The 18,674-nt window shown below is 34.1% G+C and overlaps 1 long non-coding RNA gene across 2 annotated transcripts; it reads right to left on the minus strand.

The window, feature by feature from the left end:
* Positions 1 to 2,963: 2,963 nt before the first annotated feature.
* LOC131421000 (uncharacterized) lies at positions 2,964 to 18,394 on the minus strand. 2 transcript variants are annotated; one of them, XR_009223729.1, is made up of 4 exons: positions 18,300 to 18,394; positions 15,729 to 15,881; positions 4,085 to 4,166; positions 2,964 to 3,127 (listed from the first exon to the last, which is right to left on the minus strand). It is a non-coding gene; the product is annotated as an uncharacterized LOC131421000 (long non-coding RNA). The 2 variants fall into 2 exon arrangements; XR_009223728.1 differs by having other exon boundaries at positions 15,545 to 15,881.
* Between the last annotated feature and the right edge of the window lie 280 nt (positions 18,395 to 18,674).

The raw sequence follows: 18,674 nt of genomic DNA on the forward strand, positions 1-18,674 counted from the left end.
AGAGAACTTTATTAGCAAGGGTATTAAAATTGGTTTCACTGTAAGCAATTTGCCTAGGTTCCATTTCTGTGCCATCTGTCCTGTTTTCCTTACCCGTAAAAGTAATAAAATGTACACATTCACTAAAAAGAAAAGAATAGAGTTTTATGGCATTCAAGGGACATTAAAATTCTGATCTCTTGTAGAATATATCTTGATCTTTCAGAATACTGTTTTAACAACTGATTTCTAATATATCTATAGCAAATTATTCACATTTTATGTTAACGGTCACATAAACAAACTCGGTAAAAATCATGAACCAAACAAACCCCAAGTAATGTAAGCAATAATTGCCACTGAGAATACAAATAGTGGTTGTAGTTTTGACATAGAAGTGAGAATTACTACAGATGAGACATGAAATAGGGCCAACTGTCATGGTTGGCTTATATCAAGAAATAAAAGGCATTTAAATTAATAGTAATTGAGTCTTTCAGAGAAATGCTCCTAATTTCCTGGCCCTGGGGTTTGATCATAATAGAAGATCAATGGTAGGAAAGAATCAAAATATTCTATTAGCCGTGACCATTGACATTGCTTTTTGTTAATAAAACACTTCCTCCATGCAGGCCACCTTGGTCTTCTATCTTTCCTTCTTTATCTATGGCTTTGCCCAGACTTAAGCTTCTTTTATGGAGTGTTTTCTGGTACTTGTTTAACTTTTAAACTAGTTAATATTTACCATTTAAACTGACTAAAAGTTTTCAGTTGTACTTTTAACACCCAACCCAATATCCTCTGGATTTGTAACAGAATCACATTAAATACTACCATGAAGGAATTTAACCCAATTGAAGAAAGAAAATCATATGCCTGCTTAGTGTTAGAGTTTGAACCATTAAATAATTTGGATATGTCATTTCCTAAAATCTTGTAGGCTGGAATATGTCATGCTGTAATAGTAATAATATTTTGAACTGAATTCTTTTAATACATTGATCTCAAATCGTGTTTCAAAGAAATAAAGGGCATTACGCATTATTCAACAGGGGAACGTCAAGGACAGGAAACTTAACTTTCCTTCCTGAAGCTGTTCTTTGAGTAGGAAATAAATCAAGCCTAGAGCTTAAAATAACATACTATTGATTTTTCTGGGCCATTAGATCACAAGTATTTCATTCAACTTCAGGTTTCACACTTTACCAGAATGCAGTCATACCTTATCTCTACGGGCCTTTAGGGTTTTTAAAGCCCTTTCTTATCCACTATCTGATTTGATCTGCGGAACATCCCAGTGTGCCAGTTGGTTTCTCTGAACCTCAGTTTTCTCTGTCTTGAAATGCAGATAGCTTCTGAGTGTAGCTGATCCAAGCCTGACACTGGTCAACTGCTGAGCAAGTTCATGGGTCCAGAAGCGGCTTTTCCTTTTTGTGGCACACCCTCTCTTAGAACACTGAAATCGAAAATGTTTCTTGATATTTTTAAAACAAAACTTAGAAATAGCGTATTTAGCTTTTTTTAATAACGTAAGTAATACATGACTGTTGCCAAATATATAGAGAATATAGAGAAATAAAGGAATAATCGTCTTCATATGCCTCCATCAAGACAAGATTACAAACATTTTCTTCCCAGTTCCTTATCTGTGCATTTGTGGCATAGCTGACACAATGTTGTATTTTCATTTTTCTGTTCTGAGTTCTTCCATTAGAATTGTAGTGGAAATGCAATACTATGGTAATAAAAACTTTGTGAATTTTATTTTAATGGCGACTTAGTAATAACTGCATATATCAACATCTATTTCACTATTCTATATTTGGACATATAAACCATTTTGGAGTTGAGTACAATAAATGAGCATCTTTGTTCATATAGTATTAAGTGAATTTAATGTTGGTTGCTTAGAATTTTCTAGACATATATTTTGCCAATTATGGAAATAGATGCTTTAAAGCTGTTAATTTTCAAAGTTTTCTTCTAACAGTGTAGTCCTTGGTCTCTGAATGCCTGCTTTCAAATCCCAGTTCTAGCTCTTATTCTTGTAGAAACTTAATACAAGTTTGCCGTAATACATATGATCTATCACCCTTTATCCCCTTCTCCTTCCCCCCTTCCCTTTTAGTAACCACCAATCTAATCTCTGTATCTATGTTTGTTGTTGTTACTGTTTTTATCTTCCACTTATGAGTGAAACAAAACTTCTTAGGCATCTTTGCAATTTTATTATTTTTCTCATAACTCCTTCCTAAAATCATTATAACATGACATTTGTTTGCAAATAAATTTACCAGTTACTTGACTCAATATCTGATTCGGTACGTCTTTCCCTTCTACTTAACATTTGGGTCTTTCTTATTAGAGATAATAGCTGCTCATCTTAATATATTTGTGTCCTTGAAATGTAACACATATTCGATCGCAAATGTCTATTTTAGATACAAAAATAAACTTTTTAATTTTCACCAAAAATTCTCCTTAAGTTTAGAGGACACTCAGATAATCCCTTTGTATTATTAGCTTTCATTTGCATGTGCATGTATGTGTTTCTTATCTCAAGTTTCTTCTGGAAGCAGAAGTAGAAAACTCAATGGAAGAATTCACTGTGGAATGTGGGCCCCAACTGTGAATGCTGGAATCTATATGATAAAATCCATCCTTTGAAAGTTCCTCACTTCTTCAACTGACCCTAGAGGCTTTCTTCTGTGATAAATGTGGGAACATTTCTATGGGCCAGTTTCTAGCAGCAGAAGAATGTGCCTTACTGTCTGTACTAATGCAGATACTTAATATAATCCTATGAACTTGTAAGTACCTTTTTGCTGACCGCCAAAGGCATTTCATATCCTTAGACAAGTGGATTGTAATGTTTTTAATCCAAATTCCTGCTCTAAATGATGATAGTAATGGTCACGGTATTCAAGAATCCCAATTGCCCTGGTAAAAGAAGTTGAAATTAATAACTAACTATAAGCTGTTAGAAGTTGAAAATTTTAATGTCATTGCAAAACATACATATAAATATAAATCTCATGATATCATCTGTGAAGAAATACATCTTCTTGCAAATAGGCAGCATTTGTGATAACAGGTTTGTTTTTCTTGGTGTCAACATCTTCGGTAAGCACTTTGCCAGATTTCCATTCTAGATCAAAGAGAGAAAAGAAGGCCACAAAGATAGTAATAACAAGATTTGAAATGTTTCCATGGTTTTTCTCAAGTGAGTTAAAATTATTTTTAATAGTAGACACACTGACGTAGACTTGTTATTTTTGAACGTAAAAGTTATTCTGTTTTAATCTGAGAGCTGATATTTTTGTGAGGCATTGTTGGATTTGGGGTGGAGATATGAAGAGGGGGGAGGTGTTCCTGTCTGACTACAGCTCACATCTTTTTCTTTCAAACTGTTGAGCTTATGAGGGGCCCAAACACAGTCATGCAAAGAAAAAATTATAATAATAAAATACGTAATAAGCTCTAGGAACTTGGAATTCTCCAAGAGCTTGAACTTTTTACCCTTCTAACAATGTTTGTTTTCCTTCTTTCTCAAGATGTCAATCTGTCTATTAACCATCACTAAATACTCTGAGCATTATTTTTTTAAAAATCTGTGAGTGTATCTGTGTGTGTGTTCATTTCCAATGGAAGGAATTGGATAGAATGAAGTTCTACTGAGAAAACAAATTAAAACAAAAATACATGTTACTAAAATTTAAAGTTTAGATTTATTATTATTATTTTTTTTATCTCCTCCTGTCTCCTCCTGATTTGCTGAGTAGTTTCCTAATGCTTTAATCTGTGTCTCTTACTCAGGATGCCTTTCTGTACAATCACTACTGCTATACACTTGTCACACTGGCCTCTAACCTTTCTATCACTAGACAAGAGGGTAAATGATATGCCTATGTAAAGGCAGAAATGCTTGTACACATATCTAGGACTCTAAATAGCTAGTTCCCTAGAACATTTGACAAAGGACTACGTGCCATTGTCCCTGTCTTAATTTATGCATTGCACTGTTGCTTCATCAAATTATGCATCTGATGAGGCTTCCTATCTTATAACTCTTCTTTGAATGCCATAGTATCTCCATGCTTCTTACCTGAGTTGCATTATGGAATCTCCACACCTGAATGAGCCTTTCCTCTTCCTCCATCTTTATACTGCTTGTCTTCCCTCATGATCTTCACACAAATAGGAAGAATTTTAAGAAATAAATAGGAATAAATTTTGGATGTTTGTAGTTTAAAATTTGTATATTTGTATTTTGGAAGGTTATAGACATTTCTTCTTGTTTTTCTTAATCTTTATTGATTATGGTTATTTGAACCCTCAAATGCTAATTTTCACATGTGATTTTTCTTTACTTTTAAGGTATTTTAAGTTCCCAACTTTCTCCAAAATATTTTGAAATGTTATTTTTTGATCTGGTTTGTAAATGTAATGTTTTATTTATTTGGGATAGTGGGAATTAAGGACAAGTTTAAGGTCCAGCATGCAGAATAAATTTTCTTTTCTTTTCTTTTTTTTTTGTGAGGAAGATTAACCCTGAACTAACATCTGTTGCCAATCCTCCTGTGTTTGCTGAGCAAGATTGGCTCTAGGCTAACATACGTGCCCATCTTCCTCTACTTTGTATGTGGGACGCCTGCCACATAGCTTGATAAGCGGTGGGTGGGTCCCTGCCTGGGATCCAAACCTGCGAACCCCAGGCCGCCAGAGCAGAGCACGCAAACTTAACCACTACACCACCAGACTGGCCCCCAGAATAAATTTTTAAGTGTGATGAAAGTTTCTTTAAGAGGTTTGTCCTTATTAACTTTCCAATAACTTTAATAGTAAATGCTTCTATGCTTCCTTTCTGCATATATTCTTGGTGATACTCTAAAATTAAAAGCTCAAATGAAAAACAATTATTACAATGAGGAAGATAGTTTTCAGAAAATAACATGTGTTCTCAAGAATGTTAAATAATCTTGGGAAGCTTGTATTACAATGAATTGATAATGATATCACATTTCACACTCAATAAAACTTCTCTTTTTTTCTTTTAGTATTATGTTGGTATTAAAAAATTTACCTTTAATTGGTCCCTCAGTCTTAATCACGGTTTATACCATAGTCAGAGTTTATCTTCAAAGGTATTAAACACTTAAATGTATCTGTCCATAATCATAAAACCAGCATATTATTTATTTATTTATTTATTTTGTGAGGAAGATCAGCCCTGAGCTAACATCCATGTCAATCCTCCTCTTTTCGCTGAGGAAGATTGGCCCTGGGCTAACATCTGTGCCTATCTTCTTCCACTTTACATGGGACACCGCCACAGCATGGCCTGACAAGCGGTGCGTCGGTGCGTGCCCGGGATCCGAACCCAGGCTGCCAACAGTGGAATGCGCACACTTAACCACTACGTCACGGGGCCGGCCCCCAAACTAGCATATTAGATAAGCATCCTTAGAGTAAATTAAACCACAATTATAAATTGAGGGGAAAAAATCAAACTAAAGATCTACAAATTGTCAGAAGTTATGGGTACATAAAAAGTGTTATCAAATTTGCTAAATTTAAAGCATCAGGAAAAAGCTGTTCATGTTGTCATTTTGTAAATTGCAGTAGGTATTTAACTTGCTACAATTTAGCTAATTATTTCAATTTCTTGACTTTATTAATTAAAAAACAAATCTTAAACAGATGCTTGTTGTAGCTACATATGCCAATCATTAATATGAATGCCAACTGTGATATTAGTGCCAGTTACTTTAAATAGTCTCATATTATTTTGATGATTAGAAATATAATTTTTTTCTGATTTCCAGGGAAGTAATTTAATAAGAAAATGAAGTGATGAAAGTAAAATATTAAATCCTGAAATCAGGAGTATTGAAATGTTGCACCCCTTAAAGCAATCTAATTTGAAATCAAATGTGATAATAACAAAAGAAAGAATCAATAATAGCAGGCCAAAAAGTGAAAAATATTCAAACTCAATAATTGTTGAAATAAGTTTTTATTCTATTTTCTCTTACTACTTTTCACTTAGATAAAACAATGAAATTAAAGTAAGTAGATTGACTACTCCTGGAATACTTATATTATGTGGAATGAGGACTATGAACATATCTTGGGACCAGTGGTCATTAACTAGATCCTTCACTTACTTTGCCTGCTTTCTATTCAAATCAATCAATCGATCAATCAATCAATCAAGGTAGAATGTGATTGAGGATATTAGTATTGGCTTTAGTATAGATATTATACTGCAGATTTCCTGGCATTGCCCTCCACTCAAGTTTTATTATTTTGAGAATATTGCAAATGCATAGAATTAAAGATTACTTAAACATATATGAATATACTTGACTTGGTATGTCAGCAAGGGAAGAGAATATGGAAACCACCAGATATGCATCAAAATGTTCCAATACCTGCATGTTATTGTTTTGTTTGCTTTTTCTTCAGACAGACCTCAACTACCTGAAGAGAAAGACGTACAGCTAAAAAATTTTAAGGGCATAATTGTATAATTGTGAACAGTTTGATTTACCTGAAATACACATTATCTGTTATAGAAAAGTAGGTTGGGGTCAAATAATCAAGAGATTTGAATTCTAAGGTAAAGATCCTGGATTTTACCCTGTTGGCAATAGGAAATTATCACATTTATAAATTATCACATTTATGCGATTCTGTTTTATTGTACATTTATATGATTGTATTTTTATTTACTGAAAAGCAAGAATTAGCTAGTAAATTTGAACATGTGTGTAAGCGGCAATTGTACTTTGCTGTAGAGGAAACCATCCATATGTAATAGGACACATGGAAAATAATGTTCTTAGAAGCACTGTTATAATTAAAAAAAAAAAAACTAAAGAAAGAAAAACAAATGGCCATCAAAAATAATGTTGATTAATAAATTATAGTAATTCACTCAATGAAATATTTTAAAGCAGTGAAAATAAATAAACTAGAGCTATATGTAAAAACATATAGATATTTTTAAAAAGCATCAAATAGAAAAATAATGTTACAGAAGATTAACTACAATTTAATTTCATTTGTGTAAAGCTCAATTCAAGCAGAACTAAACAATATGGTGGGGTTAGTGTTAGATACATGGACTGGGGAAGGAATGAACACAGATACTACAGAATTAGAAATATGCTCATATTTAATTTTAGTATTAGTTTTACAATTTTTTATCTTAATTTTTGTATAAAAATTTATGTATACATTACATACAATCTTTTCTATGTTCTCAATTATATTAATATAAATTTCAGAGTTAGCAATGACCTTCCTCCACCTCGCCCCCATAATGTGTACAGATGGATACGAGTGTAAGATAAATGTGGAGGCAAATGCTGGTCTGTCACTAACTAGCTATGTAGACTAGAAGAGGATATATAACATTCTGAAGGATAAAAGTAGTATTACTTCCCTCTAGTGTTTTATAAAGAACAAATAAGTGACGTTTTTATAATGCATGTAGCACATTGCTTTGATATAGCAAATGCTTAACTTTAAATATCTAATTTTTAAATACCGTAGTAATACATTATACAAAACAGTTTCAAATTAGTTTACAACTTTGGTGAGATAAAGTATTTTGAAGATCATTTCTAAGTTGGGATTTGAAAGATGTTTTAGGTTTGAATTGACAGGCAGGAAGAAGGAAAATTTTATCATGAGAAGGTAAGTGTATTAGAAGATCCCAAATGAAATAAAGAAAGGAAGGAAGAAGGGAAGGAAGGGAAGAAGGAAGATTGGTAGGAAAATAGATATGAAATTTCAAAACCATAGGTTTAATTGAAAAGAAAGGCCTAATACATAAAATAATAAGAGATGTTTAGGACCAGGTTGGGAAAACGAGTGTATTCATGGGAGTAGAGAGAGAGTGGGGTTTGGGGCATGGTTCTTTGCTTTTGGTTAGAACCTCTCAAAACCTGTAACACAGCTGTGATCTATGAGTGAATTACAGGTGTGTTATAAGATAGTCATTATTGTCTAAATTGTTTTTATTTCCTTTCTTGCTCCCTCTCCCCACTCCTCATCTGTCTTTATCAACTATCTTTGGTATGCAATGTTAAAAATTAGGCAAATATTGATTTTTGATGAAATTTCAAAATGAATTATTGTTTTTAGGAAAATTATTTTTATATTTTAAAAGAAATGACTGTAAAATGCAATCAAATATTTCAAGGGAGAGAACTTGGATATTTCAGAATTCAAAAATTGATTATTAAAACATTTTGATCATTAATGCATATAAATCATATTTTTATTTTGTACATTTTCCAGAAAAGCAGTGTTTCAAACAGGGAGTGCAGAGCATGTGGTTTGTCAAGGAAGTGATTCGAGGAGGCAGGAATGAGGGAGTGTAGAGAGTTACGTAGGGAGGGAGACAAGCCAGTATGAAGTCGAGTTGTTCCAATTGCTTCTGTGGGCTACAGGATGAGGCTCCTCCAGGATGTACTGAGCAGCCCACAAGAGGCCTCTTAGACTTGCCTGTCTAGAAAAGCGTGACTGGGGCATCTCTCCACCCACTACCAATCCCCGCTAGTTGTTGGTGACCCCTAGATAGCGTTAATTCTCCCGCTCTGTCCCAGTGTACCTAGGATGGAATTACAGTCACCAGTTAATGACAGGGATACATTCTGAGAAATGTGTATTTAGACAATTTCATTGTTGTGGGGACATCATGGAGTGTACTTACACAAACCTAGATGGTATAGCCTACTATATACCTAGGCTATATGGTACCAATCTTACAGGACCACTGTCATATGTGAGGTCCATCATTGATCAAAACATCGTTATGCAGGGCATGACTGTAGATGATTTTCTTTGTTTTGGAGAAGGCTCTGAGGCAGAAAGGTGAAAGAGAGCATGTTGTGTTTGAGGAGTGACCCTTCCTGAGTGAGCTATATCTGAGTTCCCCATGGAACTGTCTTGCGCAGTTGTGGCCGGACTCAAAATTGTGCCACAAGGATGTGATATGAGGTACCAAAGACATTTGCCACATACATATGTTGAAAAGTCAATGTTCTGAGGCCATAAAGGCCAGTAACTCCCTTAAGTATATACATATTTTAAATATTATCATAAATTCTTATTTTAGTACCAACACAGGTAACTAGTTGATTGAAACCATAAAGTTATCTAACATAAGATAGAATAGTCTCAAAAGTTTATTATTAGTTAGGTAATACAATGAAGATTATCTTATATTTGCATTCATATTTCCCTGTAATTCTCTACCTCAGCCTAAACCTTTTATAGTTATATTTTTAAAATAAACAATATTGCTAAGTTATCTACACCGACGCCTTGTAAAAAAAATGTCTACATGGGGCAAAAAAGAGTTTTTCACTTTTAAGTGTCTGCAAGTACAAAATAAGAAACAAATTACCCTCATGAGATTAGTTTCAGCAGTATGAGATCACACTAAAGTAGCTAGTCACGAGATCACACAAGTAATTGCAAAATCCAAAATTCTTCACACGTTACAGAGGCTTATTTTACTACCTTGCATAAACTAATATCCCAAGCTAGTGTTTGGGACCAATGAAGCAAAGCAATAGAAAAGACACTATTTGGAATAATGCATTGCTGATATGTCCAACGAATAAAGACCATGTTGATTCAGAAGACAAAAAGAAAACCTTGCATTGGTTAGAAACCACGAAGAGAAATGCTTGGAAGAACGTTGTTTTTTCTTCATGGAAATGTCAAAATAAACTACTTAGAACAAATATTCAAGTGGAAATAAATATTTTTTAAAACAAGACTGTATGAAAAGATGATATTACTATATGCGTGTATGTACATAGGCAGGAATTCATAAAGTTAAGCGTCACCGCAAGACCCGTATCAATGCACCCAAATCTCAGCGTTGCATGGGGCAGACCTTGACTCTGCCATTCATTTGTTGTTTAATCTACAGCAAACTACTTAAACACTCTTTGCTCTAGCACTTTAATTTTTAAAGTGAAGAGAGCAGTATGTCTTCCATCATAGACTGTTATGAGGATTTAGTAATTTAATATTAGTAATATTAGCCATATTAGTAAACATTAGTTATAGTAGCAAATTAATACTAAATTGACCCAAGGTACTTCTTGTTTATACTTCTTGCCATAGCCTAATTGTTAATAACACCCATGTACCCACAAAAATGTCTTGCTACAAAAAATAAATTATATGGTCACATTAATTAATACTTACTCTGAGAAGTCTGGGGTTTAAATAATACATTGTTTAATTCACAGAGAAGACCATATGTATTATGATCTCTTGTAGATTTGGATCTATATTAAATGATATTAAAAGATAGTGATTCTAATAAAATTCAGGTCACTATATTTCTCAGCTTTACGCAAATAACTAGGATAAGAATATCACCATCTTTTTCTTCATGTGAAGTGCTTTCGCTGTGCAAAAAAATTTGTCAAAAGTTTATGAGCTAAAAAATGTTTTTTAAAAATGTGTGTGTAATTATTTGTAATTATTGTGGATAATTATCATTTTGCAGATTGTTGAAGAATAATTGCTGGTTTCCCAAAGCAGTTAATTGAAATGAAACTTTTGAACACCTTGAGTAAATGTATTTTTTTAACTGCAAAAACTACATGAAATACATTACTATATATTGATATAGTTCACGTATTTTAAACAAAACCTAACTTTGGGAGAGTATGGTTAAAATATTCACTGGTATTGTTTAGTTAGTCTTTTAACTTGAATCATACAGAATAATTATAAAAATTAATAGAAAATATTCTGTCAATATTTTGAAATTCAAGATATGAAATTGTTTGCCTTTTAAATCTATTTTCATTACCATAAGAAATTTCAACATTTTCTTTGTCAATAACATAAAAGGAAGAGTGATAGATTTAAAGAATCAATACACATTTGGAGTATGAATTAGAGACTGACTGTTCTGAAATTTTGTTAATGCTTACAGATAAATTTCTTTCAAGTGGCACAAAAATAATAAATTATCTTTTGCCATTTGCTACGACATATATGTGTGAATAAAATTTCTTGTTGAAGAAGATATTAAAAAAATTGGAGAAATCAGTAAAAATCTTGATCAATTTTCAGGTTAAAATCTGAAAAAAAAATGTTCACAGAAGTGAACTTAAGTTTTTTATTTAAAATTTTGAGACTACCCTATTGGAAATTTTATATAACTTCATAATTTAATATCTCCCATAGTCCTTTTATTCTGTGTTTCTTTTACTTACGTAAAATGGAAAGAATGCATTTGTCCACCAAGCCCCGTATAGACACATCCAATGTCCTCCATTTACCCCAACACGTTGTATAAATATAATTTTCTATGTGACATGAAAAAATTTTGGAAGTAATTCATTTGTTAATAAGCAGTAAAGAGGGTCAATTGCTAGGGACTGATGAGATAAAAATATTTATCTGAGAAATATGCAGCTGAATGCAGGTTGGATTGAATGGACAGGGCTTGGACTGTACGAAAAAGTGTCAGAGTGCTGATAAGACGTGGACAAGTTCCTAAACTAGGGGGAGACTTGTAGGAGCAAAAGAAAGTGTGGATAGAATCCCTAAGTCTTGGAAATAGAGTGACTCTGTTGGAGACCAAGGGTATAAATTCTCCGTGGTTTCCAGGTTGTATTGCAGATATCTCATTATTGTGTTATCATAATCATGAATATGAACAGTTTTGTCCTGGCACTATTCCTAGATGTCTCCTCTTTTTGTGTTTAAATTCCATTTTTCATATAATTTACACAAATTTATGCACCTAAATTGTGCTGGTATTTTTGGTGACTGGGAATTCTGGGTAGTGATAGAATATTACGTACCACAAATGATGTATCCATTGTATTGGAATATATCATTGTAATTTAGCCCTTTATGCCCACTCAGCTTGACGGTGCAATAGACTCAATGTGGCCACCTTTAAGTTTATTAACCATTTTGTATTTCATTTGTAGAAAGCACTAAGTGTGATTGCAAGTACTTCTCACTCCGCAGAAGTGAATTACAAGTCTCGATGAAATTTCACAAAATAAAGCTGCAGGAATTATAAAGTTTACCTTGCGACTTTGTCAAGTTTATCTCAAAGCTTCTTAAATGTACACTGTGTAGCCTTACAAAGGACAGAGATCACACGTTTGCCAAGATTCCTGACTCGACAGCTTATGAATATGAAAATTTTCTGATGAGGAGTCAGAAGGCCAGTATTTGTCCTTGAGTCTCATCTTTTACTAATCTTTTATCTACAGGACGATTACCTCTTCTCTCTGAATCTTTTTTCTATCAAGTGTAAAATGAAGATAAAGATTTAGGCCCTATTTATATCTCATAGAATTGTTATATAGACCATCTGTGATAGTATATTTCAAAGGCCTATGTGAATTATCAAGAACTTTATAAACAGAGGAAGTATGTATTAACTAATATATGCCGTGATCATTTCTTCTTTATCAGATGAATTTGGTATGAGATATATATGAGATATACATCTCTGTCTCTATCTCACTCTCTCTCTATATATATATAGTAATATATTTTCATAGCTTAGCTTCTCTAATCCAAGCTTATGAAGGAAAGAGTTAAATCACTATATTTTTAACATCACAAAAACTGAGTTTGTTGTTTGGACAATCTACAGGAGCTAGTCAAATAAAAGGGAGTAGGTATTCATATAAGATATAACTCAAGGTTACAAAAACCAAGTAATTTAATAGATATTTCTCCTACCTCAGTTTTAGCCAGATCTCTGGCCCAGAACTTGAACCTATAATGAAGCCTGATAAGGAATATGGTTTACTGGGGACATGGTTAGTAAAATTCAGCTTGTGAGACGTTTGTGAATCAGTAAAATAACATATTTCAGATAACATACCCAAGTGAAAAAGCAAAAACACCCTCTTTAACACAACCTTGGGCAACTATAAAATACAATCTGCAATAACAATTAAACATAACAGTTCTTTGGGGATTTATATACCCATATATAAAACTAAATGGTCACCAGCTTTCCAAATGTGGTTCGCCTCTGAAAACCAAAGCTGAAAACTAGGAAGTGTGCTTGAGAGAAGCACAGTCATTGAAACGGTTTTGGTTCTGTTTAGTCATCCCCATGAATGTGTTACATGGTATCTCCACAAATGGTTCCATTCTCTTGATTATTAATTAAGGGTAGCAAAGAACTAAGTGGCCAGGCGCTCTAGTAAGAATGTTGAAATTCCCTCCTTCTGGAAGAAGTTTTATAGTTTAGTGACATATAAGAATTGTAGGTCCATGATTATTTTAAAAATATGTACCTTTCTCTTATTTTTAACGGGGAAAAATTTATTTATGCAGCTTTCATGATCTTAATAACTGAAGGTTTATGTTCCTTGAGAAAATAGCAACAATAACAACAGTAAATAATCACCCTCAGATCCTCATTGTGGATTATTAGTTGGGATACAATATATCAAGTCATTTTCTACAATGTACCTTTGTCACAAGTGTTGTCATCCTGTTATTCTAAGAATAGCATAGACTAGGAGTCACACCATGACTCTTGTCCCTTATTTAAAAGGGAAACCTCAAGTCTATGTAGAGATGGCTAAGAGACAAAGGGAAGAGAGGGTGACAAGTTTATTTGGTATCCACCGGATAATAGAGTGTCAAAATGCCAGCTGGTCATTTCATTAAACCAATAACTATATCTGCGCCATAGAATTCAGCACTTGACAATACACAGTCTTATTTTCTCATATATTCTAGGACTTCCAACCTATGGGAACACATGGTTCATATTAAATCAATAGAGAATGTGTTTTTAGTCACTTACTACGACACTAGCTGATCTGGGCCCTCCAGCACGTGTGCCCCAGCTCTGCCATGAGAGACATCTCCAGGTTTCTCAGTGATGAGATATGAATCTGCTCACATTCTCTCACTCCTTTGACAAGACGCCTCCTGGCTGCCTCTGCTGCCATTACAGAGCAGGGTTGACACATCATCAGCAGAACTACATTAGGGTTTGTCACTAATTCTTCTCTCCTCAGGAAAAAAATTCCAATGTGTCTTCCCAGGGCCAGGCACCAACCATGTCCTCTTTCCTTTAGCTGAAAATTGAGAGCCCTTGTTTGTAGAAACTCAGTCTAAGCTTCACATAGGGCCACAACTACACTGTTCTATAAACGCTGTGTCACAATTTAAACTTAAGTTGAAATATCTTGCTCTCCTAGGATCTTCTCTCTTTTCCTCCTCTTCTACCTTCACTCTATATTTTTTTCTTTCAAGATTCGATTTCTTACATTTAACTGAGTAAGGGGCTTAAAAACATAAAACAAATCAAATCAACACGTATAGTCTAAGTTTCTATGTCATGGCAAGAAAAAGTTACGAGGAGATAAGCAAGAAATCACATATCACTGGAGACTGCAGAGAAATAGATATTTTAAAAAAGTCTCTATAGCACATTTGTTAGTAAAAGATTTTTACTGGCCTTCGATGATTTCCATTAATGAGTGTGAATCATGCCTTATTCACAGTGACACACATGTATATATAATATGTTTTTCCCCAGAGAATTATAACTCACTATTTCATAGAGGAGATTCATCCCAGTGACAATTTTCCTGATGGGAACAAATTTTGAGAAAAAGTATGTAAATCTCATTTCCCCCAAGCTTTCTAAAACATCACTGCATGCCAAAAGACAGACCACATCCAAAAAAAAAAAAAAAAGGAAATCAATTTGATCCAATAGAATTGTGTTTACTTTTTATAACATATTTTTTTAATTTGTAAAAAGAAAGATACTGATAAGAATATGACATGGAAACCTAAGTAGAACTTTCCAGAAGAAGGCATTTTGGCTAGTATTTTAAAAAGAGGATAACTTCCTGAGAGTTCTAATATTTTCAACCCTAAGGAAACTCCTCTGAGGTTGTTAGAAAATAATCATATACTATAGAATGTCTTCTAATAGGCCCACTAGCTACTGGATTGAGCAGGGAAAGGGGATTCAACAATAAAGAAAAATAAATAAATAATATATAAAATATTTATATATATTATATATTATAAATAATATATAAAATATTTATATATTATAAATAGTATATAAAATATTTAAATATTTTATATATTATAAATAATATATAAATATTTATATATTTTATATAGTATATAAAATATTTAAATATTTTATATATTATAAATAATATATAAATAATAAAAATAAATAAATAAAAATAAAGGAAAAAAGTTATTTTCATCATATAACAGCCTCATAAAATTTCAGGAATAATATACTAATAAACCTGTCCCTATAATTTATTAATTAGGAGACATTAATAAGTTTAACAGTTTATGCAAAAGGATTAAAGTGACAATTTGCAAAGAATTAGTAAAATGGGATCATTTGGGTTATCAGTATGTGTGTTTCCATAAGACAAAGATCTTGGAAAGGAAAGGGGAAGAAAAACTTAGGGAAAATAAATATACAAGCTGGATTAGGCATACAGGAAAAATAGGAAAATCTGGGTTAAATGTTTTCTTAACATACCTTGCGATTATGGCTCAAAGCTTTTATTTTTAAGTAATTACTTCTTTACGTATCTGTATATGTGCACTACTGTTAACAATCATGGCAGGACGTGAGTTTCATTCATCTTTGGATTTCTGATTCCTGGCATTGCTCTGAATAATTTGAGATGCTCTCAGGTATTATCACACTGGTTCCAAGTTACCTCCTTTGGAGCAGGGGTGCTGTCCTTTTGTTACCCACTGTAACCTTAGTCCTGTTCATAACATTAAGAACACAGTAGAAATTCCATAAATATTTATGAAATGAGTAAAGAAGTGAATGAATCCTGGCCTTCAGGAGAGCTGGTCATAAATGTCTGTAATAAAATAATAAGACATGAGACATGAAATTAATGGAATAACTTGAGATGCATACATTATGGTACTGCTGTACAACAATGTGGACACTGCCCATTTTAAAAAATGGAAATGAAAACAAAGGAAAATAATCCCATTAGTGTCCACCATGCCCCACCACTTCATCTCTGTTTTCTCTTAAGCTATGAACAAATGAATGAATAAATAAGTGACTGATTCCTACTTTAAGAATTTTCCTGTCTCTAGAGACATGTTACACCAGAGTTAGATCATGGCTAGTGTGTTTTCAGTAATCTAAGTAAAACATCAGACCATTTTCCTATGAGTCAAGAGAAAATATGACAAAAGTACTAGTTTTGGGAGGTTTGGAGATGGATTCCTGCAAGTGAGGTGAAAAATGTGGACATCGATTTCCCTTGTGCTAAAAACAAACCAAACTTCTTTACAAGATTGGCTGAATTGACAAATAAAAGAAAATAGCAAATCGTCCTTACAACACTGAACACTCCTTTCATCCATGTTTTCATGTTTATTTTATCATAAAGCTTACAACATCAGCTTTTAACATCACAACTCATAATGGTGCATCCAGTTGGAGTCCACTGCTTAGGAATAGAGGAGAGTATGCACCTGATGGTGTTCAGGGCAAGCTGCCCCACGAAGCACCACTCTGGTTTGCGGATTATTTCCAGCTGAAGACAATAAGGACATTTGACCTCCCCCACTAACTGCCTAAAGAATCTGACATGGTGGCTCATTCCTGGAACAGATCTTCTATCACGATGGCTATAAAGATAACGTAAAATAGGTGTTACAATGGGAGGGTCACCAAGCCCCTTTTATCAAAAAAACTCTATCTCTCCCTGACCAAATTATCAATAGATGACTCTGAAAAGAATTGTCCTTCTGCCCTCTGAAGTCCCAGGCCACTACCCACCCCCAACACGTTCCTTCGCATTTAGCTGCAATACTTAAGCAAGCAGCTTAGACAGAGGGACGAGTTGCTCATTTCTGAGCGTCTCCCATGTATACATGTTATTAAACTTGGTATTATTTTCTCCTGCTAATCTGTCTTGTTGATTATTTGGCCAGCCAGAAGAACCTTAAGGGAAAGGGCAGAGGGAGATTCTCCCTCTTCCCCCGACACACCCAAATATCAATTCTCAGTTACATTATCACCTCTTCTTTTTACCCCTTCTCAGTCTATCCCACTCCTTTCTTGTTTCTGTGGATCAAAGTGCAGCACGTACACTTAGCAACTGAGATAATTTTATTTATGGATCCATGGACATTAGGCACTTGGACTAGCAGCTCCATTAGTAGCTGCAACCGGGTACTCCTCTGAGCCCTGGATTCTAAAGAGGAGACACTTTAGCCCTGATATGTAAATTGCTAGAGGGAGGCAAGAGACTGCTGCATCCATTACTCCAGTTATTGGCCAATTTGTCAGCAACTCAGAAAGCAGAGCAGCTCCATTGCAAGTCAAAGGAGACACAGGATCGTCCCCAAGGCAAGAGGAGAGGATATGAATTGGAAGAAATTGATTTGTGAGGCAATGCCAAATGACAGAGTTCTGAAGCAAAGGGAACCCTACAGCCCTCCAAAAGGTGGGAGGGGGAGAGAAAAAGAAAAGAAAAAGTGGGAGTTTGCCCATAAATAATGTATCTATGGAAGTCACTTTTATTTCATCCTCTGCGTGGCTGTGTGTGTGTGTGTGTGTGTGTGTGTGTGTGTGTGTTTTAATCCCCAGTGTATTCCTGTAGAATTGGTCTCAATGAAAAGAAAATTCAACTGAAGTTTTTGGTTTCCATGACTAAAGAAGTGGGTGAGATGCATTTAGTTTTGATCTTTGACAGCAACAGCTACCAACAGAATATCAGAGAGAATGAATGAAGAAGTCCTGCTGAGATGGGAAAACACACACACACACAGACATGCACACACACACACCCCATCACACACACCTGGAGTAACTCAGTTGCTGTTACATTAAAACTCAAACCCTCTCCTCATTATAAAGGAGCTCATGTCTACAAACCAGCCTGCTCGCTCACGCCTTGTTTTATCTGGCACTGGTCCCCGAACAAAAATCAATCTCCAATTCCTTTTAATGTTTAGTACTAAATCCAGAAAGCAAAACAAAACATGAGAGTCTCACATTTATTATGGAACCTCTTTTATCTGGCTGGAGGGCAGCCTTCTAATCAAGAGAATGAATAAACAGTCATTTACTTAGTTGCAGGGAATAGAGGAGACAGCTCAATCTTCTTGAAGGCCAGGCAAACCAAATGGGCCTCCAATTTGTAAATCAAAACATTAGCAGCTTGTTAATCTAGGCTGGCAATTATTAAGATGTAAAGAAGTTTGCGTTACTGTGTTTACTGATGAAAGTTATAGGTAGGAGGAGAACTACTTACTTTTCTTTCTTTTGGAAGAAAATGTCTGCTAACTGAGAATAAAAGGCCATTTTGAGGGCATACATTTAGTGAAGTTTTTAAAGATGTATATTTTCTTGTTTCTCAAATGCTAAAAAAAAAATAGAAAAAGAAAAAAGAAAGAAGTCAGCAACTAAACAACAAAAGGATATACGATGTTGCCCCATCATTTGTTTAGAGGTATGGTGTTGGTAAGATTGACAAAAAGTATGGCATGGGTGGAGGTTTTCACATCCAAGTTCAGTAATGTCAATATGTTGTACTTGACAGGTGCAGTCAGAAACACACACACACGCACACATACAAGCATACACACACACTATGCTGTGTAAATCTAGAGAAAGCTATTTCTTGTGC

The sequence above is a fragment of the Diceros bicornis genome, chromosome 24, assembly GCF_020826845.1.
Source record: "Diceros bicornis minor isolate mBicDic1 chromosome 24, mDicBic1.mat.cur, whole genome shotgun sequence".
Classification (NCBI taxonomy): Eukaryota; Metazoa; Chordata; class Mammalia; order Perissodactyla; family Rhinocerotidae; genus Diceros; species Diceros bicornis.